This window comes from Agelaius tricolor, unplaced genomic scaffold, assembly GCF_023055355.1.
Source record: "Agelaius tricolor isolate 1412-34295 unplaced genomic scaffold, bAgeTri1.0.p SCAF_6, whole genome shotgun sequence".
Taxonomy (NCBI): Eukaryota; Metazoa; Chordata; class Aves; order Passeriformes; family Icteridae; genus Agelaius; species Agelaius tricolor.
This window is the reverse complement of record NW_027269266.1, coordinates 13704042-13730940: the sequence shown is the minus strand read 5'-3', so window position 1 is coordinate 13730940 and position 26899 is coordinate 13704042. Positions and strand designations below refer to the sequence as shown.

At 38.9% G+C, this 26899-nt stretch overlaps 1 protein-coding gene across 3 annotated transcripts in view; it reads right to left on the bottom strand.

Annotated features, from left to right (window-relative positions):
* MPP7 (MAGUK p55 scaffold protein 7) overlaps positions 1-26622 on the bottom strand; it is a 148702-nt gene extending 122080 nt beyond the window's left edge. For all 3 annotated transcript variants that reach the window (XM_071428752.1, XM_071428753.1, XM_071428754.1), the window contains exons 1-2: positions 26501-26622; positions 22035-22111 (exon numbers count right to left, since the gene is read on the bottom strand). The gene's annotated coding sequence lies outside the window, so the exon portion shown is untranslated. The remainder of the gene's footprint in view (positions 1-22034; positions 22112-26500) is intronic.
* Between the last annotated feature and the right edge of the window lie 277 nt (positions 26623-26899).

Below are 26899 nucleotides of genomic sequence, written 5' to 3'. Positions count from 1 at the left end.
GGAGGAGAAGGGTATGAGGCTAATGGGGAAAAAAAATTGCCCTGGCACTGACTGAGAGGTAAAAGAATTCCTGAAAACAAAGTGCAAGCAAGTATGACCAAAGAATTTGCTATCAGCACTACTTCCAAACCTTGATGAAGACACTTGCAATATCTAATCTCACCATAAAAGCTAGCTTGGAAGTAGAAAGTGGCTCCTCCTATGAAAATCTAAGTATACCTTGAAACAACCTAGGCTCTGTGTTAACACTGAGGTATCCTGCATCTAAGTCCATCTTTTACAGTTGTAAGTGGTAATTCTCTGTCTTCACACTGCCCAAAATACAGCCTATCTCATCATTGCATGGACAAGCCATGCTCACTGAGTGCTAGACTTGTCTTTACTGTCTTGTGTATTGGCCTTATTTGCTGCAAACCAGCCACATGCAGCTCTGAAGACAGGATGACCTTTTGCTGCTTCTGCATTTACACACTACTTGCTCAATATACTAAAAGTTATTGAAACATTAGAAGTTAATTCTCACTTCAAAAAAAAATCTGAAGATAAGTGTATTTCAAAAAGACACCTGTTATTTTAAGTACATAATCATGGCCCAAAGTGACAAAAGGTAAGAACCTATAAAAATTTTCATCCAATAGAATTGTCTAAATTTCAAAGTCTAACAATATATTAAAATAGGTTCCAAGGGACAGAGTTTTCTGAAGTATTACCCTGGATAGTATCACACCCTTTTTACACATGCATAGAATATTTCCTTGATTTCAAATTACTCAACTAGTTCAATGCAATAACCAGCCTAAAATCCAAGTGACCAAGTAGAACTTCAACACAGGAATGGTTGTTTTCATTTTCCTGTATACAAATGAAAAACTAAGCATGACAGGAAGATCTGCTTGTTCTACTTTCTCAAAAGATGGCAAATTTGATGTATTCCACTAAACTACCATGGAGGCTAGTATTTAATTTTTTTCATGAAGCCATATTCATATTTACTAGTAAGTGTAATCATAGGAATGCACATCTGAATTTTAATTGAAATATAAAATTATTTATTACATTCTTTACGCTTGCAATTCAAAAATTACTTACTGGCTACTTCCACTGAAATTAAGAGCAAAAATATTATTATGTTAAAAATTAAAAGTTTCCTTTTGTTCTTATCAGTAAAAGTTTAAAAAATAAGACAATTCATGTTAAGCTATCCAACTGCTTATATTAAAATGTACAGAAGAACATTGTGTATCTTTGTAAGGAAGAAGTGCCATTAACTAAAAGGAATGAATGTCTTAAGAAAAGGTGAAGATGTTTCAGGGCAAATATGAATCTAGAAATTTATTTTCATGTAAATGCTAACAAAGTGTTGTAAAATCTGGTTATTACAAAACAATTTGACCTATACAAGTTCTCTGTACTATAGTGTAGTTTTACAGTTTTCATACATTTCCAAAATATGCAAGAGAGCATCATTATACTTAATCTCCAGATTCAAAGAGAAGGCACAGATGGCCTTAGGTCAGGAGCCCTGATTAATCTGTAGTGCCCTTTTTGAGATGATCTAGCATTTAAGGGCAGTTTAATGAACACCTATATGTGGAACACCACAGTTAGGATGAACTTAAGCCTCTGTGGAACAGACAGAGAGGATATCTGGAAGCCGGCTTGCAGACACACACTGGAAACTCAAGCTCAAGTATATCTATTTAGCAACATCTCTTGAAAAATTTTAATTACCTAGAAACACTAATTAAAATGTGATTAAAGTCATTAGAACACCCTAGCTGCAGAGGCAGGAGCATGATGTAGTTCTCCATTCCAGTTTCCAGAGCCATAACAATTGCTGAGCTTCCCTTTCCCACAACCTTTTGCCATGGCTGCAATAACCTAGCCTTACTGTAGGTAACTCTGACAATAACTGAGATTGAGGCATCTGTTCAAAGAGCATCTTGTATCACATAGGACCAACAAAACATTTATACAAAATGAACTCAGTGAAGCTTTAAGTGCAAATCTCAGACCTGCTCCATTTTAGAGCACCTGACAACTATTCTTCTGATATTCTTTCAGATTTGGTTGTGAAAAAAAGGTTCCCCTGATTAAGAAATCAGTCTTAACACAAAATCCATGTATATTCTCATGGCAAGCAAACAACAGCTCCATGGCCCAGGAGCTGAACAAACTGGGGCTTTCTGACCCTGCACAAATCCTTGTGGCTGGTGCTCAGTTAGCAGCAGCAATCATTTACCACCAGGTACAGACATAGCAGCAAGAGGGCACAAACACATGGACCACACAAAAACTGGCACTACCAGCTTGGCTGCATATCCTTAAGGGCCTTCTCAGCTCATATATTTTTGGCAGGCTATGGATGCAAAACCAGCTCAGCAGAATACATGAAACACAGCCTCACCTGAAACATAAAAAGACAAAATTTCCCTGTCCCACTCCTAAACAATACACAGATATTCCAAAACTTTAGTATAAGTCTTTCAGTCTCCACAACTCTCCTTGCGCTAGAAAGGACAATCTTTCCAAACTAAATGATAAAATGAAATTTTTTTCTTGTATTTCCAGGAGAAAAGACATACATCAAGCTAACACCAGAGGAAGAGGGTGATCTATATCAATGTTTGTTTAGGCACAATAAACTGTGCTACCTTATTTGTTCTCCTCACTTTCAAGAAACCACATCTTCTTTAAAATACCAGCTCAGAATAAAAATAGTCATGGACAATCAGGAGAAAGAATGTCACATGTAAAGTCATGAAAGGACCAAAAAAACAAGATAAAACTTGCTCCTATTAATCTGCAGGAGGTGCTGGGCAGCTGCCAAGTTAGTTAATTCAAATACACAAACAAGTTAATGATGACCTGAGGGAGCAACACTGGATTTACGCATTGAAAAAACCACTGTGCAGGAAAATATTAAGAAACTGAATGTACTCTATATGCTATTATTTCAAAAGCTCTTTAATTCACCAGATGGAACTATGTACCAAACAGAGAAGCAGAGGCTCCCCAAGGAATCCTATCACAGTCCCCATTCCCATCACAGGATTGGAATTTGCAACAGAAACTTCAAAGTAGTAAAACTAAGAAGTCCCCTGGTTATAAGTGCTTTTGGAATACCCTATCATGCACCTTCCAGGGATCAAAATGTCTTATTGTGTTCAACAAGGTCACATGATCGAAACAAGAAATACTTAATTTTTTAAATTATCAGAGCGTAATAGAGAGACAAAACCATGATCTGTTGTGAGTTTCCATTCAAGCTATAGTTTCCATATTTTAATACCAACAGTGGAAGCCTGAATTCTCAAAACAGGAAGAAAACATACTTGTTCACTCCTGGGTTCAAAGAGGTATATGAAAGTACTTTGTTTTCCAGTCAATTCCTGATATTAAGGAAAAAACTATTGTCAGACTCTCTGAGTAGAGTGAAATTATTCACATTCTTCAAATGCTTTCAAAGTTAACTGCAGGAGTAATAAAAGGTATCACTTCTAGTTTCACAAGTAGACAGATCAGTTTACATCCTAAAGATGGGATCAGACTACTTAGATAAACATGGGACAGAAACATCTATACCTCTATTGACAAACTATTCCTAAAACAATTGTTTCATGTTCCTGTTTAAAGTAATTCTAGATTACATTTTTTCTGTTTTAAATAATTTCTAAAAACACTGCAAAAAAGAACAAATCTTGACACTTTGCATCCCCCCCCAAAAAAAAGATGATAACACTTCCCAGTTACCAGAAATATCTGGTAGGAACAGAATCACTGTATGTCTTTTGCTCCTACATTCAGCCACATTCATATGTACCACTGCATTTTTATTTCATTCTGAAGATAGAGTAGAATGAAAACAGAATGGATGGTTGTTTTCTTACTATTTAAGTATCTTCCCACTAAGCCATCAACCCTTCTGCTGAATCAGGAAGTTCAGAATTCAGCTGCAATACAAGATTCCTACATTGCATTGAGGACAGGCTACTCAAAAAGAACTAGATTTTTCTGTCAACACAATGTTGATATCACAGGACAATCTCAAGTACACTCAAAACCAAACATTTTACATGTTGAACAATCACCCTTATAAAACAGATACAGACATTAATTATTGAAAAGAAGTCTCTCCTTTTCCTTCTCACTGCTATGCCAGGCACTAAATTACTCCTTTGCTCAATTTGTCTTTAACACAAGCATATTCCAGTATTTTGAGTGCTATAACTTTCCTTAGCACCTTAGAAGCAGCAGTCCCAATCTTCTGTATTTCAGGTAATTCAGACCTGAAAAAACAAACTAACTTTAGCAGTTGATAGAAGCACCACAAAATGTTCCTCTGACATCCTAAAAAGGTACACCTCACCTAATGACTCCACCAGACTTCTCTCCATTTTCTAAATGTTTTCATCTATGTTGTTTTTAGTCGTGTAGAGAGATTCAGCTGTCATTCAGAGGTCAAGTTCATTTGTCACAAATCAGTGGTGCTGTAATCAGCCTGTAGGAATTAAAATTTCTAAAACAATACTTAAAATATTATTTTAGTGAGTGTAAGACACCCACACTGTCTCTTTAGGCACTCATTAGCCATTATCAAGTCTGAACTGCAGCTAATAAAACAACAATTACTGGTCTTGCCTGGGAATCACCTGTCTCGATTCCCATCACATGGTGTGTACAGAAGAAAGCTGAACAAAACCTTGTCATCCTCTTGCACACTCTACAGCTGTCTTTTCAGTCCTACCAGAACAAACTGGAACCAAGGGATAACAGACTTTTCCACTCCATTCCACATGGAAATGCTTGATCTCAATCGTTCGGCGACCACTTTGATGGGATACTTTATGGAAAAGGAAGTTTAGAAAAATAAAACACCTGGTAAAGTAACTGACTTGTATTTTAGCGTAAAATTATCAATACCTAGCACTTTCAGTCACTTAACTTTCTACTAATCCAGAATACATCTGCAATCACTGCCACCACTACTCTGTTTTGCTGCTTTTTGATCCACTTGTGAAGAACATGCACACAGATGGAAAGTCAGCTTTGTGTCCTCAATATGAAAGCAAGTCATTGATAGCCTGGTGACCCAAGCCTACAAATTCACAATCCCCCACTGCTAGCAAAGGCAAGACACCACCCTCCTGCTCAACAGCCAAGTTTGAACAGATGAAAAAAGTAACTAAGGAAACAACCCCAAACCACTCAATACTTAGCCACAGTGACAGTCCATGAAGTACAGAATTCTATCTTCGGGAGAGCCACACAGAGTATCTACTACACACTGAAGATGACACAAAGTCATAATGATGACACATAATAAAAATTATTTCCTCCCCCACCAATCAGCAGCACAGCATCCATCTGGGTCAGACTGACTCTCAACTATCACCACTAACACTGACAGATTTGTAAAGCTCCTTGTTGAACCCATTTTTTTGTTTTGACTTCTCACAATATGTTGTGAAAATAAGTTCTATAACCTATGTCAAGTGTAAAGCATTTTTTTTGCATTGTGTGCAGTACCCCAAATTCTCAAAATCATGAAAAAATAACTTCCTATTAATTTCCTCCCAGCATTTATAATTATCTTTCATGTCCTCCTTCAAGCACCTCTGTTTCAAACCAAATTTTTTTTTACTTGTTTTTTTTTTCTTTTTAATGGAGAAGCCATTTCATTATGTTGCCCATTATCCCTTTTTTTATTAAAGTGGCTAAATATCCCAGAAGATTTAGAATTACATCAGTCCTAGAAAAGAGGCAAATGTTCAAGCATTTACAAAATTTTGGTGGGAAGTAATTTTGCCCAGGATTTTGGAAACAGGCTGCAGATTTTTTTTTTATTTCTATTCTGTCTGTACAGAAACTCAGAAACATCACAACATTTCAGCAAGTATGCAGGAGGCAGGGCCCAACCTGCACATACACAATAACTGGGTCACAGAATTCAACACCCATCTTGTCATGAGACTTGCAGAGGGTGATGGAACAGGGACAATGCTCTACTTCTGATTACAAAATGCTGCATCTCTTTTGTCTTTCTTGATTAGGGAAAAACAATGAATCCACAGCCTCACCGCTCTGCTGCAGAGTTATCCTGGTCTCTCAATTTTTTAAGCCAAGCATTTTTTTCCTGTCACCCAAAGCTCAAAAGTGGACACTTTCTTCATAGTGCAATTCCAAAACAAGCTTTCATAGTAACCTATGTTAAAAAAAACAGTTTTTAAAGGCTAAGATGTGCATATAACACATTTTCTTATCCCAGACAAAAGTGAAACAAAACCATTTACAGCAGGATGAGAGACAGCATCACAGTGCCAAGTGCAGGAACTCCAAACTGCATATGAAAGTGATCACAAGCAGAAAACCTGTGATGTAACAACATACAGGTTCTAACAATCAGTCATTAGCTATGAAATAAATATATAAATCCCCAGTACCTTAGTATTAATGTTTAAGCAGAGATGTCTATTTTCCCTGACACATCTGTTGAATATGGCAAAAAACCACAAGATCTTTACCTGTAGCTTGTGACCACTCAAGAATGCAACAGCCAAGACCATTTATTACAGAAACCTGTCTCTCCAGAGTATTTTTATTCATGTCATAAGAAGGAAATTGTTATTTTGAAACAAACCAAGTTCTGACACACATAAATCTATCTAACTTAAAACTCTAGAGCTACCATCTGACACTTTCTATAATGTTTCTCTACTGTTTCTGTAATGCTTTTCCCAAACAGGAAAGTAGATTTCACTAAGTTCACATATTAAACCACAACCCTCCATCACATAACAAAATCCTTCAATTCAATACCTCCTTAAGCTATTCAATATAAGTTGTACATTACAGTCACTTCTTAACTGATCTAGAAATAAATATAATATTGACAAAAGTGCTAAGAAACACATTTAAGACAGCAAATTTCTAATGGGAAACAGAAAACCAAGAGATAAAGAATTCAGAATACTCATTAAAATGAAAAATGCCTTCTGCAATTACTCAATAGGAAGCTGAATAAGTCTATTCACTGAAATTAGCAAATTGAGTTTGCCTTCTTTTCTCTGAATTCTATTAATATACAGACATCGTGATACAAAATAAGTCTGCACATGCACTTGGATCCATTTTCATTCTGTTTTGAACTGGAATGTCTTGTCTTTGCCAATTTATTAACACAGAAATGTGACTATTTCTGCCCTTCTCTAGATGCATCTTCTTTCATCTGTCCTACACACTTACCTATGTTACATTTGTGACCTGTTCCTGTATAAAATGATAGAAGTTTATACACACTAAAAAACTTAGGAACCAAATCTTTTTATATGGCTGTTCAAAAGTAAATTCAAATATTCCTGTGTTTCATTTTTGTTTTGTTTCTTGGGCCTTATATAATCATAGTGTCTAGTACAATCATGTCTTTGTTTATTTCCTCTACACCTGATCAACCTGCCTACTTGAAAAATGCAAGTTAATTTTGATTTGGAAGTTGTTTGTATTGCTAAAGTATGCTCTATGTAATAAAACATTCAGGCACTTAAGTCCTTAGCATCTGTAACTAAAACTGCAGCTTGTGACTTTAGATCCCAATACAATAGATTCAGGTTGGAAGCGCTGTGTATTTGGTCAACAGCTTCAAGAGGGCTCCTTCAGAATTTTACTTGTGATGAAGATCTAATTCAAGGCTAACAAACTCACACCACCCTGTAAAAAGCAAGGAGTTTTAACTGCAGCTATGAAACTAGGGTATATCTGCAAGTTACAGTGCAGGGTTACACGGAATCCAAAGCACCTGCATGCTGTGAGCAGTCAGAACACACCAGCCAGCTCCGTGCCCTGACTGAGGGACTGCTGCACGCACCAGAGGCAGAGATCCAGCCCACTGCACAAAACAATTCTCCACTAAGCTGGAGTCAAAATGCCTTCTGGTTTAGGCTACTCTGTGAGAGAAAGAAAGCTTCAACGAGTTCTCAGGAAGATTTGAAGGCAGTCACCAAGGGCTGACTAGAGGTGGACCCCTATGTATCAGCAGATTACTGGCGACTTAATGACAAGCAAGACAGGAGCAGACAAGGAAAGGACTTTTGAAGGGAGGTCTGGTACCCTGTATAGAACTCACCTAGAAAGAGAGATTCTGCAGAATAAAAAAAAAAGAATGACAAGATACAATCAACAGCCTTGGAAATTCTTTGCAGCAGAATTTTTTCAGAGAGAAGCACAACCAGATCCTGTGTATTACAAGAACACAGAATACACTGCAGCAATTGACAAAAGAGATTATGCCGTATTACTCCATAAGAAAGAATATATCCTAAAGATAGTACTACAGGATTTGAAATGACTAAGACTTAAATATAGCCTTGACATAATGCTGAATTTGTAAAATATTTTCCTGTTTATGAGCTCAAGTGAGTGACAGAACAATGGTATCATTCACAAAAAATCATTAAAGGACATAAAAGGAATTTTAGAAATGGTAATGACATTATATTATGAATAGTATTATTCAAGAAAGCAATCTTTTTAAAATTACAAGTTAAGTGTTTCCAATAATTTACTTGAAAACGAGAAATAATACTAACAAAATGCTTTCCAGTACAATTTTAATACTATTTTTTAAAATTTCATAGTACATATTCAGACATTGAAAGCAACGAAAAATTTAGGTTTTTGTAATTGATGCAATTGCAGTTTTAACTAGTGACACTATGTCAGAATAATTAACCTTAAAGTGGCAATGTATCAAATCCAGTCTTGAACAAATGATTCTGCAATCTGCATCCCAAATGCATAAAAAGGTGAAACTGCTAGTGATGATCCAGGAAAATAACACACAAATAATTTAGCCTTTCTAAACTAAACTTAGGTTTGTGCACAAAAATAGAATTATTAATATTATTATTACTAATACTGTTTTTTAGCCTTTTTTTTGAGCTTAACAACATGGTAAATAAAAAACAAGGGATCTTACTTCCCTCAAAACAAACTATAATTCATTACCTTATTTTTTCTGTACCCCAACAGATCAACTAATGCAAAGCTTTCATCTCCTATTGTCCCCAATGAGTGAGCAACTGAAAAAATAGGAAGAGGAAGCCCTTCCATTAAAATAATCTTAAAATAGTATCTGTCCAAAAATATCCACTTCAATTTTAGAAAAAATCCTAGCGCATGTTGCCTTCAAGTAATGATTTATTAAGGAGGATGCCTCTGTAGCTTCTAAGTTAGGACTGACATTTGAACAAGACACACCCAGGCACAAGTATATCAAACTGAAGTAAGCCTGGTTTTCCAAGAAGACAAGAAAGGTACTTCTATCATCACATAAAATCTGGAAGGCAGGTTTTTTCCTATTCCATTAATTCCACTGAAAGCAATGCATATTCACAAGAACTTCTAAAACAATGTTCTTCAAGTAAAATCACTAGTTCTCCTGCTCCTTTTGTGGTAGTTTGTTTTTTCAGTGATTTTCATTATGGATATTAGGAGATTAAAGTATTGAACTGTCATATCAAGGAATACAACCAGCTCTCCCCAGACAACTTCCTCCACAATCAGTCTTTTGGAGAATCTAACACATCAATCACATTTCTCAGTGCAAGTTAGACACTGCCCAGTTTCTTTAAGATCCTGTTGGATCCCTTGGTCCTTGACAATCAGCTGCTCCTGCTTTCCCACCCAAGGAGCCACACAATGTTCATTCTGAGCAGCAATAGAGAGGATTCTCTTCCCCAGTCATCTCCTTGCTGATATCCTAATAAGGGTACTATCATCTTCTTGCCCCCACTTCTTTCTTCCCACTAGAAACAAAACAATGCTTCCTTAGATCATCATGATCCATTATCTACCGCTCTTAAGAGAAATTCACTGATAGAGTCCAGAACAGATGTTTTTTGCAATATATTCTTCAGTCTTAAAGAAAACACATTGTTTTGAGACAGTATCCGGAAAGACAGCTATGGTATTAGAAAAACAACTGTGCATCAATAGCATTACCCTTCTTTATCCATAGCAGTAACATCCACAGTGCAGGTGCTCACTGCTTTTAGCAATTTCAGTGCAACCCAAAAGCAGCACTGAACCCAGAAAACTCAGCAATGTTCACTGATTGAAACAGAAAGAAATCTGTGTTTTAACTTTCTGCTCCAGCCAGAACAAATGCTTGTTGGCAGCACAATGCAAGCCTTAGCCTAATGTTCATACTTACATCTGCAATTCTTCAGCTGTCAGACTGAAGAGGAACACCAATGAGCTACACAACTCTGCTAAAGCTGATTTAAATGCAAATGAGAATCAGACAACATGCAGAGGAATAACAAGCTTCCAAAAAAAACCCACTTATCTCAAAAACAAAAATGATGTTCCAGAGTGTTTCTCTTTATCCCTTAAAAGCATTTGAACTGAATAACAGCAAATACCAGCTCATGAAAGAAGATTTAAGTAAAAAGGTGTGTGCTAACATTGTAATACTGCTTTCTGACTTCTAAATAAAACTGAAGTAGAACACCACCACTTGAAATATTTAATAAGGCAGGAAATCTAAATCTCATATCCAATTTTCTTTCACCAAAACCTCTTTATCCTCAACATTACAGTAACTTCATTTATTCTTAATATTAACAGGTGCTGTTTTAATTCAGTGCCAGAGTCAGGATAGGACATAAGCATAATATTACATTTGGAAACATGAGTGAAATTTGGCAGAAGCTGCCGTGTTGAGGTATCTCAGACACTGCACATGTGCTCCTTGCTGTGAACTGTGCCAGCTATGAAAACTAAACCACTTTAAGGCAAGATGTCTTGCAGATCAGATGTATGGCCTGCCCTTTCATCATATTCCACACAATACAGGACACAAAAACCAATCCCATAATGGCTGTCTGGGCACACATTGTTTCCTTCTGCTTTTCAGCCATCCCTGAAAGTGTGCAATCATACCAGTATTCAACATGATTTTTTAATGAATTCTGCTTCATAGCATCCAGGAATTGTATTTTTAAAGAAGTCACTCATGTATGAAGGAAACCATTGTCTCACACTGAGAAACACAGAAGATTTAGCAGGTTGGAGCTAAAAATCAGCAGTTAGCATGATTATTTTAATTTTTTTCATTGAGGAAAGTTCTTCCCATTCTTTTTTCACTTCCAAGCTAAGCAACTCCTCAAGAGCCAAAGTTGACTAAACTTCATTCTATTACAACTTTGCCCAGGTAGAAGCCTAATCTTTGAGAGCTATCATGTAGGGAATCAAAACAACATAGAAAAATGCAAAGAAAAAAATTTGAATTATTTTTCATTTTAACATTAAGTTTCACAGCTAGGTTACCCTCTTCTAAGGTCTCCCATTCACTGTAATCTTGCCTTCTTTAACTGAGCAGAATAGGAATTTTGTTTTGCAGTTGTACTATGTCACCACTTAGAAACAAAAAAGAAATTATTTAACTTAGCAGGTAAATTCACAGTTGAGTTTTCCAGTATAGCCTGCAAATATAGAAAATATCTTTTATTTATTTTAAACCATAACAGCTAAAAATTCCTGTTTGTTTTCCTGTATTAGGATTCAAAACCACAATGTCTATCTTTGAAAAAAAAGATACATACAGGAGGGGTTTAAAAAAAAAAAAAAAAAAGCCATAAATTGAAATAACTCAAATTTCATGCCCAGAAGTGATATAATCAATGATGGCCATTACTATTCCATTTCCTTATTACAGCTGGAAATGGAATCAAGTTGTTAAAAAGTTTTCTGGTCAAACATTAAGCAGAAAACAGCACTCAAACAACTGCTAAAAATATTAAATTAGAATAAAACCAGATTGATTAGATGTTAATTCTCCTGCTCTCCAGTCGCAGAATTTGCTTTCCTGGAAAAGCAAGAAGAATTGAATCGGTGTTTCACGAGAACACACCTGACACATCAGCCTGCAGGACACTTTGCACAGTGCCATATGTCTGCCACATCCTCCCTGACAGGAAGGTGACCAGGGCACCTGGGGACACTGTTCTGAGGTGAGCATAGTGGTGCTGGGTTAATGGTTGCACTCGATGATCACAGACGTTTTTTCTAAGCTTAACAATTCCACAATTCTACAACGCAGTCAGACATGCACCTTGATGGATTCCAGATAGTGAGCAAGAAGTGTGAATCTGCAGTGTGGGGATTAGATCCCCTACCCAGGCATGAACCACCACCTTTTGGCACTCTGGGGAGAGGAAAAATGTGGACTTCAAATCCCCCAGGTTGAGAAGGACCCAGGAACAAGGCCTCCTATTTCTTGGACTCATCAGCTAATTAACTGCTAGTCCACTACATATAAGATAGGTACCAAAAGCATCTTCCTAAGAGAAAACTGCAGAAAGGGGTATGGGATTTATTGTCTCCTAAATGTAAGGGTCATATGAATGTCTAAGGTATACCCTGGTTTCCTACCAACCAGCTTCACTGTACCAGTGCTCCACATTACAGATTTCAAATTCTAATCAGGAAATCATCATCCTCATCATATGATGCCTCCACAGATACCTGTCTCCATACTTTCTTAGCCAGGAGCCTGAATGTTATGAGCTGCAGTGTTGAACATTACAAAGCTTATGTTCTTTGTCAAAACCTGGGACATAAAACCTTCCACTGCATTTTAAACAGTATTTGCTTTATTTTTTCCAAGACAACAGCCTTTAGGATTTTAAATAGGAAGAAATTAGGTCAGGTATTCCTACTGAAGCCCTTTTAAAATTTTTTTTCTTAAAATTTTGTTGCAAAATTCTGAAAAGTGTATCTGCCTTTTACATCTTCCATTAATATATTTCGAATATAAATGTCTGGAGAGAACACTGATTTACTGAGAGCCTTACAAGTAGCACATGTCTATAAATATTAGCCAGAAAAATATTTAAATATAATTCCAGTTTTTGATTCCTTTGTAATCGGTCTGATTTATCTTTGATCACATATTTTAGCAGTAAGTCATTAAAAATGCACAAAGAATTTGTGCAGAGATCAGCCACAGAATACTGATCTGAACATTTAACAGCCTAAGGAAAAACACAAAAAACACAAAATGCAACTCATGCACTTGAAGCAACCAAACATTTGCCTGCCTTTCAACACCCTTTGATAGGATTGTCTCTATTCCTAAATGAGACTATATACCACAAGTCCCTACTGTTTGAACAATCTTGCTACTTGAAGACAATTTTCAGAGAGTTTGAAATACAAAATTTTCTATCTGTGTTTCTGTTGGTGCAATGCAATAACAAGGAAGCTACCATTCACTCCTTTTATCAACAAGAGTACAAAGAATAAGACACGCCCTTCTCAGAGAACTGGAAAAACCTGCTACGTGAAAGCTGAAAAGTCTCCAACTACCCATTCCTTCATTTTGCTCTACTTTCAACAGAACTGAGGGAGGCTGCAAGGACTTGGCCTTAGCCTAACAGAAATAAAGCTGAGCAGAAAAGCAAGGGCTGTGTATAAAAACACTGAAATAATTGTAAAATAGTAAGAAAAACCTACTTAAAATAAAAGGACAATCTTGGCACAAGATTGTTACCAACTGATGATGAATAAATTTAGGTTGAACAATCTAAGCAGCTACATAATGTTGAGGAATTTAGCACTGGAAGAGGCTTCTAATTAAAACAGTGAGGGGAAAAGGCTCAGCTGCTTTTAAGACAGCGCTCCATATGGCTATGTCTGTATGACATAAAGCCTACAAGAGCATGAAAATAAACTTGATGAATAGGCAGGTCCTTTCCTGTCCCACGTTCCTAAGATAACAATACCTGTCAAGCAAATAACATCATTCTGATACAACCCTAAGATATAACCATCTGTCAGGCAATACCCCAGAATAATTACACCACAGAAAGCAAAGCCAGATATTAATATCAGAACAGGACAAACCTTGCCAAGAATAAACTTCACAGAGTATATTTTCATAAATATCTTAGACCCATAACCTCATTTCTCATAATTTCATGCTGCCTCTGCAGAAAGAACACCTCTCATGCAGTACTCAGAAATCTGAACGAGCTCAGGTTATTTGTCTCCATGCAACCAGGCACTCCAATGATCTGCACCCCGAGCATTCTGCACACACACAGCAGATCATCTTACCCCAAACAATATGACATCTAGTATGCTCAATGGGCCCTTGATTTGCTACAACCCTTACTGTCTTCATCAGGAGGAGCCAGAAACAGCTTTGCTGTTCAAAGCTTCAAATTTTTGCCCTCCTTAAACAGAAAAACTACAGCAATCATGAAAGTGTAAAACAATTGGTTAGACATGAACAGTCACAGAAATAACACATTCTATTAGACTAACATTTATAACTTGAAAGAGCAGACAGTCTTTCAGGCATACCAGCCTTTCAACTTGCTTTCCATCCAGAGATATATCCCTATTCCTTACAAAACCATTGTGGTTAAACCCATGGAAAGTTTTTCAGAGCAATAATAAAACTTGTGTCTGAGCCATACAGTTTCAGTAAATTAATCTCAATCTGTATTTTACTTAGCTTTATTCTCTTAGCAAAGCACAGAGCATGCTAGCTGTAAGACAGCATTAGAGTCCATTTTCAGTTTGTTTATATCACACTACAGCATTTTCCTTCTATTTTAGTTCATCTGTTTACAACAGAATATCAGTGCTTTTTAACCCTGTCATCCAAACAGCATACACTCTTAATTCACTATGAGAACCTACAGATCTGATTCACAGTATATTCTAGGCATATGACTGCATAATTCAGACAGGTTTGAAAAAAGGTGTGCTGCCAAGATACCACCAAAGACTTCCAATTAGCCCTGCTGAGAATAAACAGACACATTTTACTTGACCTACCCTACTAACCTCAGCAAGCTGGTCCTTAGCAGCACATGCCAAGCTCAAATGACCACTTTCACATCCTTATTGCAACTCCACATCAAGTCTTTGATCATTTTTCATCTGGAAGTACCAAAGAGATTTCTGCTTCTTGGCCTCTATACAGCCTCCTCATAGTCTACCACCTGATCTCCCTTGTACCACGAAGTGGGAATACTCATCTCAACTTTAGCTGCATTTCTCTCCATCACATATAGAAAGGGATATATTGGATACTGCTAAGATAAATTGCAGGTAACTGTTTGTAGATCATTTTGATTATTTTACCATAGTGTTAGATAGCAAAATACAAAACTATAACAATATCATATATAGGGCCTCTGACAAATTTTGACATTCAGCAGTCTGACACAAAAGTAAATAAACTGGAAGATGAAATCTACTTGAACTGGTTTTAATTTCTCTAAATATTACAAAATTGTAAGAACACAAATTACTTGAAGTATAATTCATTTTTGCAGAAGCTTGCCCTTAAAGTGAATAAAGTTACTGAGAATATTTTGTATCACAAAAGGTCTTTCCCTTAAGATAAGCATTAAAAAAGGAAACTGAACTCTTAAGAAACACTGTAAGCACACAAAAGGAAAAGCTGTCTATACAAAACTACCTTAGAGCATTCAGAAAATATGCAGATGCCAAGAACTGCACCCATTTCAAAATACTCTTGGCTCTGTGTCTTCTGCTTCTTCCAAACTGCACCCACAAACAATTTACAGAATTCCCTCTCAGATATTCTGATTACTCTCCTACACTCACCCCTGGTCAGTTTACAGGCAGCCTGAACTATTTTGCTATGTCACTGCAATGACAGTAAAGGAATGCTGTGTCCCAAGTAGCAAAGCTATTTTTTTAGTATATTATTTTGAAATAATACTTTCTGAAATACTGTCTTGGGAATATGACTAGGGGATCTCAGGAACAGTTGTTTATGTTAGGCCTCAGGCTGATAGTCACAAAAACTTGCAGTTTTTATTGGCAAGGTTCTTCTTTCTTCATTTATATTTAATTCCAAGTTTATAAAACTACATAGGTAATTCTGGGAGCTGTTAAATCCCATGCCAAGTCATAAGCCAAAGACCCCCATGAAAATAGATCAAGAACTCTCTGATAAGACATCAGCAACAGAGAAAGAAATCTGCCTCACATTGACTGCCAGAACACAGCCCACTTTAGCTACATGGAGGAAACAGCACCACTTAAGGAACTACTACAAAGAGAAGTCCAAGCCAGCCTGACAATACTGTTTGTTCTCTCTTCAGCATTGTCTAACAAAGACAAGGAAACAGAACAAACACTGTGCCCCATGACAATGCAACTTACTGATTGGGAACCACTGACCTAGGCTGTGGTACCAATTCATGTCAGGGCTGAAGCCAGTTCCATACCTGGTGATCCAAATAGCTCATCCCTTGACCCTTTAGAAATAGGCTTTTATTTAAAGTTTTTACCATTCATCCTTTGTTACAAGATTCCTGTATGATCCAGTGGATTAGCTGAGCTTTTCCTTTAGCTTTACTATTTCCAGGACTACTTCTCTGTTCCCTTCCAGCATAAGTTCAGAAAAAAATTCTCCTGAAATGTGCTGATTCTGCTAAAAGAATGGCAAGCATCTGACATTTTCCTTTCTGCACCTCATCACTCTCTGCTTTTTTGCCTGGCCTGAGAAAGGTTTCACTGACGAGGAAGGTGGGGAAGACTCATTAGGGAGAGAGGTTTGATGCAACAATCATCTGAAACTCAAGGTCAATTGTTTCCCTTGGTAACAGCTGCAGATGCACACATATACCCACACACATTCAGTCTTCTTGCAGTGAGGACTGTATTGTACTTAAATACATACATCATGAAAGAATTTCTTGTAAGTAGATGTGCATTTGAGGAAGAGTTTATGCATAGAAACATCCAACCCCCCCCCCCCCCCCCCCAAAAAAAGATTATCTAACAACAAAGAAGAGAAAATATGTCATTTCCCATGTATTTGTAACTTCTAGTTTCTAGATTTGTGAGTCGATCTGCAACATGTAAACACTGGATTTGGGGCTACCTTTCCTATTATAACATAGTAAAAAACATCACAAGATTAAGCACAAGGTAATTAGACATTAGGCTTTCAGCCAGGCTGTGGCATGTCCTTACTTCTCCATTGGGAAGGCAGGCTGTCACACACACCCATATCAAATCTCATATCTCTAGTCAAGCATTCAGGTGGGGAGATAACATCTTGGCATACTACTCAAGAATGAGTTTTCAAGAAGAAGAGGTCATATTATTACTTACAAATTCAGAACTATATATTATTTAATGCCCCTAAAAGTGTTCCAAGAACTACAGAGATCTATTACTTTCTAAAGGCAGCAAAATATATACAGAGGAAGAGATACATTCTCTTAATTTCCACTATTCAGGAGATGATGTAAGGAACAATAGTAGGGAGACATTAACAGTTGTTAAAGCAGAATCAAAATCTAGCCCTGTTGAGAGAGGAAGAAGGTGACGATATGCTTTTCATTCGTGTGTGATGGCCAGCACATGGGCTGTAAGGCCCACACTAACTGGAAGGCACAAAGGGAAGGTTTAGCCCTTTGCTCACTGTCAATGCACACCTAAAAATAAGGGAAATCAGCTTTAATTTGACCTGCCAGTGAGTGAGCAGCACCCCAGTGCTAGGACAGGGATGAAGCTGTCTGGCCTCTGTAGTGAGGACACTGTCCTTGTAGCCTGGGAGCCAGGAGCAACAGAAGCATGCTGGAATCCTGCAGACAGACAGCAGCAACTCCAACCACGCCTGTGCAGGCACTGGAAGAAAGACACACTCTTATTTTTATCCCACTGCTGAGTGACCTTATGAGCTGCAAATTAGCAACTAAACAAATACCTAACCATAAGTATCACACACAAGATGAGATTTGCTTTTAGACAACTGAGGATAACTAAATGTATTACTCATATCTTTACAATATGGGCAAAAGTAAGAAATCTCAATTTAATCGCAGCTGCTCTGACACAGTAGAAACTGTTCATACAAACACACTGAACAGAAGGTCCAATTACTTAATATTTCCCTGTTACTATGGTCTGTTAGTGCTAGACCATATTAATGTGCATGCATGTTTCATGTCAGCAATCTGGAGATACTCCATTCATATTACCAAGGTGATTTTTTCATAGAATCACAGAATGGTTTTGGTTGGAAGAGACCTAAGAGATCACCTATTTCCAACTCCACTGCTGTGTGCAGGGATTCCCCCCCACTAGATGAGGTTATTTAAGACCTCATCTGACCCAGCCTTGAACACCACCAGGGATAAGGCATCCACTTTCGTTTTTTCTTCCTGAAGTACCCACCATCCCAACTGAGTACCTTGTGAAAATGTACAACACACCTCCTGGCACTACATGTCACTCTACACTTTTCACCTGTGATGACAGCAGGTTTGTTTTAATAAGCTGCAGTGTTTTGATAAGTAATGCATGTGTCTGTTGAACTGATACATACATTTTAAATATTAATACTGTATCAAAGCTAAATGAAAGCTTTAGAGAAGACAGACTAAGTGATTTAATAAGGTAGGACATTTAACTCCCTGATGTAAGTTAGCAGCACTTAAAATGGTGAGCTCAGTCCTTGGATAAAGAAACCAGAATTCCTCTTGTTTTCTTTCAGGTGTAATTGCTATCACCCATAGGAAGTCAAGACAGCTATGTGTAATTCATTAAATAGTGTGGTAAAACTGAAAGTCTGAGGAGTAAAATACAAATTCAGCATTAATGAAATGACATTTACTCAACAGCCATCACCAATTACATGTCCACCTACACAAAAAAAGCTAAAAGAATTAAACATTGTGATACAATTGCTGTCTGCCTCCATTCACAGAGCAGTTAAACTCAGTATTTACCTAAACCTATCTTCCTACAGGATGCTTTAGTTCCAGACCATAAGAAAAAACTAACACCACCTCTGCTTTGCTGACCCAGAAGGGAGCCACTGGGGATAGAGTTACTGATGACCCATCTTCATCTGACACATGTTGGTTATGTTTCTCTGTACTTTTTTACAGTCAGTTAAGGTGATAAAAACCAACCAGAACTGATTTGGGTCACACACACCCCCTAGCCAATTCTTCTCTAAATATTAAAAGAAAAAGAGCATTTGGCAAACTTTCTTACATTCCCTTGGTGTTCTATGACTTATTAAATATAATTAGCAGATCAGCAAGTTTCTTCTGTGAGAAAAGGTTACTCAGTTTGCAAACCTTTCCTAATAGGTATTACCTAAGACTCCTGTGCTGTGTGAAATGTGTGGGCTTGTTTTTTTCTCAAAATCCAAATATTTGTCATATTAATGCCTCCACATAACTCTTTAAATCAGGTATCCACAAAAAAGTATGTTTTACAGCTCTGCTAGAGTATCTTTCTGTATCTAAAATATTTAACATCTTCTTCCACAGCCATGTCAGCTGAAGAGTCTTCTTTTCAGACAAATTTCTGTATTGGTTTCTAACACCCTTCTGTTCCCATCTCAACCTTTTTTTCCTTTGTAAAGGAAGGTATTTAATAGTCTTAATGTATCAATGTGACCAAGTTTAATAAAAGGCCCTAATGAGAGGGAATCTTCATCATCTTCATTAAGTAATAAATGCATATGTCAAGAAATCAGGAGTTAAGATAATGTTTAATACAGTACATAGTGCCAGAAAAGTTTCCATAGCTTCTGGGAAGCAAAAGCCTCCACAGCTGGCACAATGAAGTTTTTAGCTTTTCTCCAGTTGCTAATCTGGTCATTTGACTCCCAGTAAGTCACTTGTCCCTTTTAACTTCCCTTCTCCAGTAACTGCCTTGTGAATCCTTCCCTTTGTGGCACTCAAACAAAACTTTGCACATCTAACTGCTCAGGAGGACATTCTCCTCTCCTGCTGCAGTCCAGAAAGCTGCTACTTCCAGTGACATTTTCTCCCTCAGTCTGGCTGACATCATGCCCACCATCCACTAGAAGCAGCATCTTTCAGCATATCTAAACAGATGAAGACTACAACAGCATTCAATCATCTATATTTGCAAGTTGCAGCCGTGATTCTAAACAAAGGAAAACATCTGTCCTTTCTACACTCAATACAAGAATGTGTTTGCTGGACAACTGATCTGTCTTGCCTCAGTACTCAGCTGCTGCACATGATTTTTGCTCTCCATTTTAACCATCAAGATTGCTTGAAGACAGCCAGTCTTCCCTGGGAAGCACCCAGGGTGTCTCGCCAGGTCCCACGGCACAGACACATGACTCTCACAGCAGTCAGATGAGGGACCAAAGGCACCCTTCAGCACTTGGCTCAAAGCATGCCATTCACAGTTCTATCCTCTGAGGTTTGCTTGCCATTTTGATACCCTTGCTCAGACTGGTGGAGGCAGCTGGAAGGTGGTCCAAGTCACTGTCTGTATCACATTTCAAACACTCGACAAGCTTTCGAAGCAGAGAGTCACGCACTGCAGCTCAAGCCCTTTCAGACTTCTTGGGCTGTAGTACTTGTAGTGCCATTTCAATACCAAGACAAAGTTTCTAGCACGTATAATTTTGATGTTTTAAAGTCACAGATTTGGATCCTTAGAGAAGTAACCAACCTTTGAGTAAGAAGCCTACAAGCTGTGGTACTGGATGTTCCCATCTCCACAGAAATTAAATGCTGGGACTGAAGTTACAGGTTAGCTTGATGTGTACTGGAGGCAACACAGATTTGCTGAATCAGTTAGCCTTGGAGACCAGGCAGCAAAAGGCTCCTTTCAGGGTCTCTGGGACTCCCAGATGGCAAGAGAGCAGCAGCAGTGTGAGGACAGGGTGTGCCCCAGGCAAGACAGCAAACAAAGGGCTGCTGTTTGTCCTGGTGGGAGCAGCACTAATTGCCTTGGGCTGGTAGGAGGGAAAGCATTAAGGGAGGAGCAAGGATTTTCAGATATGATTAGAGTAGCGATTTCACAGCTTCGTTAAGCTTTAGCCTTCATTCACCTTAACTAGGCAGCAAGCTCTTCAGGGAGAGGTTGGTTTTGGTCACTTCTCCAGCCTTGCTAGTTTCAAGATGATGCAGCTCTGGCATTCCCCCTTCCACATGCACATTTCAGTTACAATGCAATCCTAACACAGAAGTTAACTGTGTTCACAGCTTCCCAAATGACCCAGATTACAATGAGATAATTAACTGCTCATGAACAGCTATTCACTGAAAACGTCTATCACAGTATCTGTTCAGGCACTGAAAATCTTCATTACTGTATCTGTCAAATCTCTGAAGAAGTTCAGGACTGTTTCTTTATATACAGAATTAGACCAGATTTAGTTCTTTTTTTCCAACTCTCCTGGACCATGATAAATAAGCAAAGCTTTTTATCAGCTGAACTTGTAAGGTGTTTTTTAAAACCACAAAAAACCCTCCCCATATGCCAGTTGAAGCTTCTGATTCGGTCACATCGATGTGTGAAATAAATATACTTCACTCTCATGTATAATTAGCAATGTCAAGTCTGTTTCTTTAGATAGCATTCATGGCATATTGTCTGTGAAACAGCAGCTCTGCACTTCGTATCTGAAACTACTTTGTTCCTCTCAGAACAGCTTCAACAGATTGGCTAAACCAAGCTCAATCCACTAAACAATACATTATGAAAGCAATAAAGGTTTACTATGATCTTTTAATACATGGATGTGTGTGTTCTCAAATACTGAGACACAATTAGTAGCTCTGATGCAGTTTTACTCTACGCCTAAACTTGCTACACAATTTATGATGCAACATGTTTCAAAGTCAGTCCTTACTAACTGTTGGCTGTATTTGCAATACTTCCCTATTTTTTCAAAACTTCTCCTATCATACGTGAAATAACATAAGAAATTTTAGTCATTCTTGACTCAAAAAAAGAGGCTGTCTTTACAAGACAATAAAGCAGTACACAATTAGACAACACACAATACTTACACCACATAATGGTACAACACTTTCACAACTTTATTTATTAATACAAACATGATATGAAATTATTCTTGGTCTTTCATACTGACCTACAAATATCTGTTTATTGCTCAGGACAGCAGAAAACAAGCAACAGCCTAATTCAGTATCAGAAAATAATGAGCAAGAGTCATTACAAGGGAGTCCTACCTGGATAACTGTTTTCACTTCAACAGCAGCATAAGATAATGCATTTTTCAGATTGCCAAGCTGAGAGTCTGTGGAATCTGAAAGAAAAGAGAAAGGGTAACAGTAATATGACATTCTAGTCAGCATTGGACATATTACATATTTGCACTTTTTTCCTTCTAATTGTTCAGAGAATAAATTTAAATTAGTTAACTTCCAAATATCTAATTCTATATGAAACTCTGCAGAAACAAGAGAAGTCAAAAGACTTATTTTAGCTGGGGGGAGAGAGGATTCCAAATTGCGTATTTATTCTGCCTCCACACTTGTCCGAGATAAATTGATCTTAACATTAGAATTAAGCAAAATAATTATTTTAAATGAGTACACGTAAGCTTTATGTAACATATAAAGATCTGGAAGACTTCAGATATATAATCCCATCTTATACATTAAAAACATGCAAATTCTGATACAAAATTTTAGGTGTAAGCCTTCTACCACTGCACTGAATATGTCCACTTCAAAAAGCTCTTAAGTGCCTGTGACTTCTTGCCTGTAGTAAAGATGCTCATTTCTTTGCTTCATGATAGCTAATTACTCTGCTTTGAGAGTTAGCAATAAGCTTTAGCCCATAACTGGCTGTGCACACCAACACTGAGCAAATGTCCATTTTGCACTGCCTACTGCTCCTACACACCGAGAACACCCCAGGCCTCCCCTTGGCAATAAATGCAGAATTGGAGCAGCAACCATACATGTAGGGGCAGCCCTGGGGCGTGTATGGCAAGCACCTGACAGTCAAAACAGGATCAAGGCAGGCCTGTTCCTTCCATCTTCATGGGTCACCATCTCCTCTGCACACTGCAAACTACAATAAAGTTCATCTCTCCAATTTATATTACATATAATATAACTCCTCTTTAATATAGTTTGCAGTTACAGTTTATAGACTGATTCAACTATTATCTTTAAATACTGATGTCACTGAGGATAGAAACCATGAGTTCACTCCATGAGCTTTTTGCTACAGGCTTATTACGTCACTGACAAAAAAAATAAAATAAAGACGTTGGCCACTGTAGCAAGATGTGATTCCAAGAGATTAAATAGACTGAAAACCCTTTTATATTAGCAGCTCATCTTTTCTTCAGAGCTTACAACTGTTGAGATAAGATTGATTCTAGTCATGATTCATAATGTAGAATGATAAAACATTTTCAGGACAAAATCCTGAACCTCAAAAACTAGTCTGCTTAATGTTACTGCTTAAGAACACATGGAATCTGTTAGCCTACTAAGGTGGGGGGAAAATTCAAGTTGTGTTCTTGGGTAGTTAAGCATAAGGAAAGCAGATATCCAAGAACACCAACACTCTGTGCATATTCAGATATGCCTTATTTTTTATATCTGATGGGTTTCCCCTAAATGCAAGAGTGCCAGCTAAAAAAAAGAGCATGTCAATGTATCTATCATCTACTTCTGTCTTTGAAAACTCATTTGTCCAAGAACTCATGGTAATGTTCAAAAACAATTCAGTAAAATACAAAAACATGGCATCAGAGCTGTTCTCAGAGCTGCCATATGGCCAACATGACATGGGACAGAGCTAGTGGTCTGAGCTGTCAAGGGCTTTTAAGGATACTGCAGTGTAAGTTATTTGAAGTGTATTAAGTAATGTTTGCACTCTGTCTATTTCTGTAATACAGGGCAAGGTACTGTATTAGATAAGTATATGATATCACTTGTGATAGAAATGTCCACAATCCACTGAAAGCAGGTATAAATAAATTCAGCTTTATTATTATACTTCTAAGACTAAAATTAGGAGGACACAATTTAATATACTCCATCTTTTCTTTAACAAAGAACCAGCAGCAAAGCAGGAGATGAGGTCAGGAAGAATACACACACCATAGCCTGGGATTAAACTGCATTAACACAGCTATGTGGGAAGCTTTCATCACTCCTACACATAATTCATGCAGTTCTAGATGGTCAAACTTGCTTAACTCACTGCAACAACTTTCCAAAACATTCTCTACAAGGCAACTAACAGACACTTTGCTAGCAGCAAGACTGGATTTTTTTCCTGCTTCTACTCATTATCATAGCAAGTTCCACAGTAAAATTTAAAAAAGAAGAACTAGTTTGGAGGGAAGACAGTACTGAATGAGTTTTATAGATCCATTCTGCTCCCTTCCACATGCTAGAATTAAATGACAGGCTCATGGGTGGCCCAGGTGCTTGCCACACAGAATGGGAAGATTCCGTGCAGGAAAGCAGAACTAAGGCTGGAGTTTCAGTGAAAGGCAACATTGCAACATCCTAAAATGGGAGTTGCAGCAGATTTAACATCAGCTTCGTGAGAAGCACAGTACTCCTGCAAGGCACTCGGGAAAGGACTGGAAGTTGCCACTTAGAAAACATACTTGGGACCATTTCCTACCAGGTGTTGGGATGTTAACAAAAATGCAAATAAACTTCCAAAGTAATAGCACATTCCTTAGCCTGCTTTTTCTGTACCTGGTATTGACTTTTACACTGTACTCTTAAAAACTCACAGCTCTGACACCTGCCTAATTTAAAATTTAGCTTCCTAACTACGTGCTACTACACAGAAAACATTTTATTACAAACACAAAAACACAATACTAACTCAGGTTCAAGGTCCATCTGACACAGTAGCCTGTTTCTAATAAGTACTGCTAGTGGGTGCATAGAAAACAAGAACAGAGCAAACATAGAGCTGCCATTCCTTGATGTACTTTGTTAGCTGACAGCAATCTGCAGCTCTGGGATTTCCCATCTCCTTTTAAGTGTACACATGTAAATATAAACACATTCACAATAAAGTCCAAACCTAGTCAATGTCTGAAATAATTTCAATCAAGTCCTCAGCATTTAGGTTACTGCTTTATTCCTTTTCACAAAGATGAATAAACTGGCACAGTTGAAACTGATGACTCTCATTCACTCATTTCCTAGCTCTGCATGATTAAATCACAAACTCTAAATTAACTGTTGCTTTAAGACAGCTTTTAGAAGCCACATGCAGTCACACACCCTGAATGCAGAAAATCTTAATCCAAACAGGGACATCTAGCAAAATCCTACTGTTAATTCTAAGTGAGAGTATATATTTGATCATCCACATCAATTAAGGACAAAGAATACTTTCAGTAAGTGAATAACCTAGTAGTAAATTATGTAAGGTATTTCTATAAAAATGGCCAAGATATAACATCCCTGCATAAAAGAGACCTGATGGATGAGAATACTTCATACCAAAATTTTAATTACTATATTTTAAAATGATCACGTACAAAGCAACATGCCTCATTAAAAGGCTCCTGATCTAAGTCAACTTAAAATAAGAACTCCAGACCTCATCCAAAAAACCTAACTGTAAAAAACAAATTCTGAATTCAGTTACCATAGATAGCCATGAGGTCTAATGATGTTGATCACCACTGTCCAGACTGTTTAGTCTTACTCAAAGGGAAGAATTCTGGCGCTGGGTGATATGGTTTAGTGCTTTAGGGGTTACAGTGATAGTGTTGATGCGTTCACGGTTGGACTTGATCTTAAAGCTCTCTCCCAACCTTACCGGTTCTAGGATCACTGAAAGCTATTGCCACTGAAGTTATTCTACAGTTTACTCAGAGGAAATAAAAAGCAAAGATATGGCAGGCTGATTAAGAAATGAAATCAGTTAAGAAGCTCTGGAAGCATAGAAAGGCATGTTGTTAAAAACACAGGTAAAATAAAACGAAGCTAGGAATTCAGAAGGGAAAGCACACAAGTAACATGCAAGGCACCTACTGCTCTTCCCAGCTCTTTCCTCAAATATCATCTACCTTCTCCACATGCAACACGCCAAATTAATAGCTATTTATTGCTCCACGCAGATTAAACGTAGGCATTAACAGGAGCTGGCCTCACAGGTGAATTAAGTTATTGCCAGCCAATTCATAAAAACGCCTCCTGTTCCCGATACCCCATAAATTGAAGTTGATAGGTCTCCAGAGCCCAGCTGCGCAGCCCGGTGTCCCTTAATGGCTCAGTCACATCCATTACTTGCCAGAGCGAGCTCTGCGTAACGAATCCCGGCAGCCCGGCAGGTTTTAAAAGCCGGAGCACTCCCGTGATTAGATCCACCGGGAGCTCCCCCGCCCGCTCCGGCGCTGCCCGCGGGGGGGCTCGGGGAGCCGGCGCTGCCGCACGGAGCCGCCCGCCCCGGGGAGCCCCGCGGGCAGGGCAGCGGCTCCAGGGGGGCTCCCCGGGGAGGCGGCGGCGGCCATCTCGGAACCGGCGCCTCCCCGCGCCCCCGGGACCGAGCGGCCACAGCCCGGCACCTGCCGCATCCCCTCGCTCGCCCGCCGACTCCTCCCGCGGAAAAACCCCCGGGCGCGCCGCGAGCGCCTCGGAGCCCCCCGCCGCGACCCTCGCCAGCTCGCGAACCTCCGCGGGGCTGCGGCTCGTACCTGCGGCAGGGCCCAATGCGCGAATGTGGCTCAGGTCCGTCTACCCGCGGCTCCGCTCGCCCCGGCTCCGCATCGCCGCCGCCGCGCTGGGCCGGGCCGGGCGCGCCGTGCGCCGCCCACCGGGGCGGGGCCTGAGGAGCCCAACGGCCGCGCGCCCACGGTCCGCCCGCTCTCAGGGCCCGCGCGCCATTGGCTGGCGGCGGGAGGGGCCGCGCGGGGCCGGGCCGCCATTGGCCCGCGGCGGAGGCGGGGACCCGCCCGCGGGGGGCGCGTGATGCTGTGTGGCGGGGCTGGGCCGCGGGTCCCGCGCCGGGAGCCCCCCGAGGGATGAACCCCCTGAGGGATGAGCCCCCTCACGGATGAACCCCCTGAGGGATGAGCCCCCTCACGGCGGGGCCG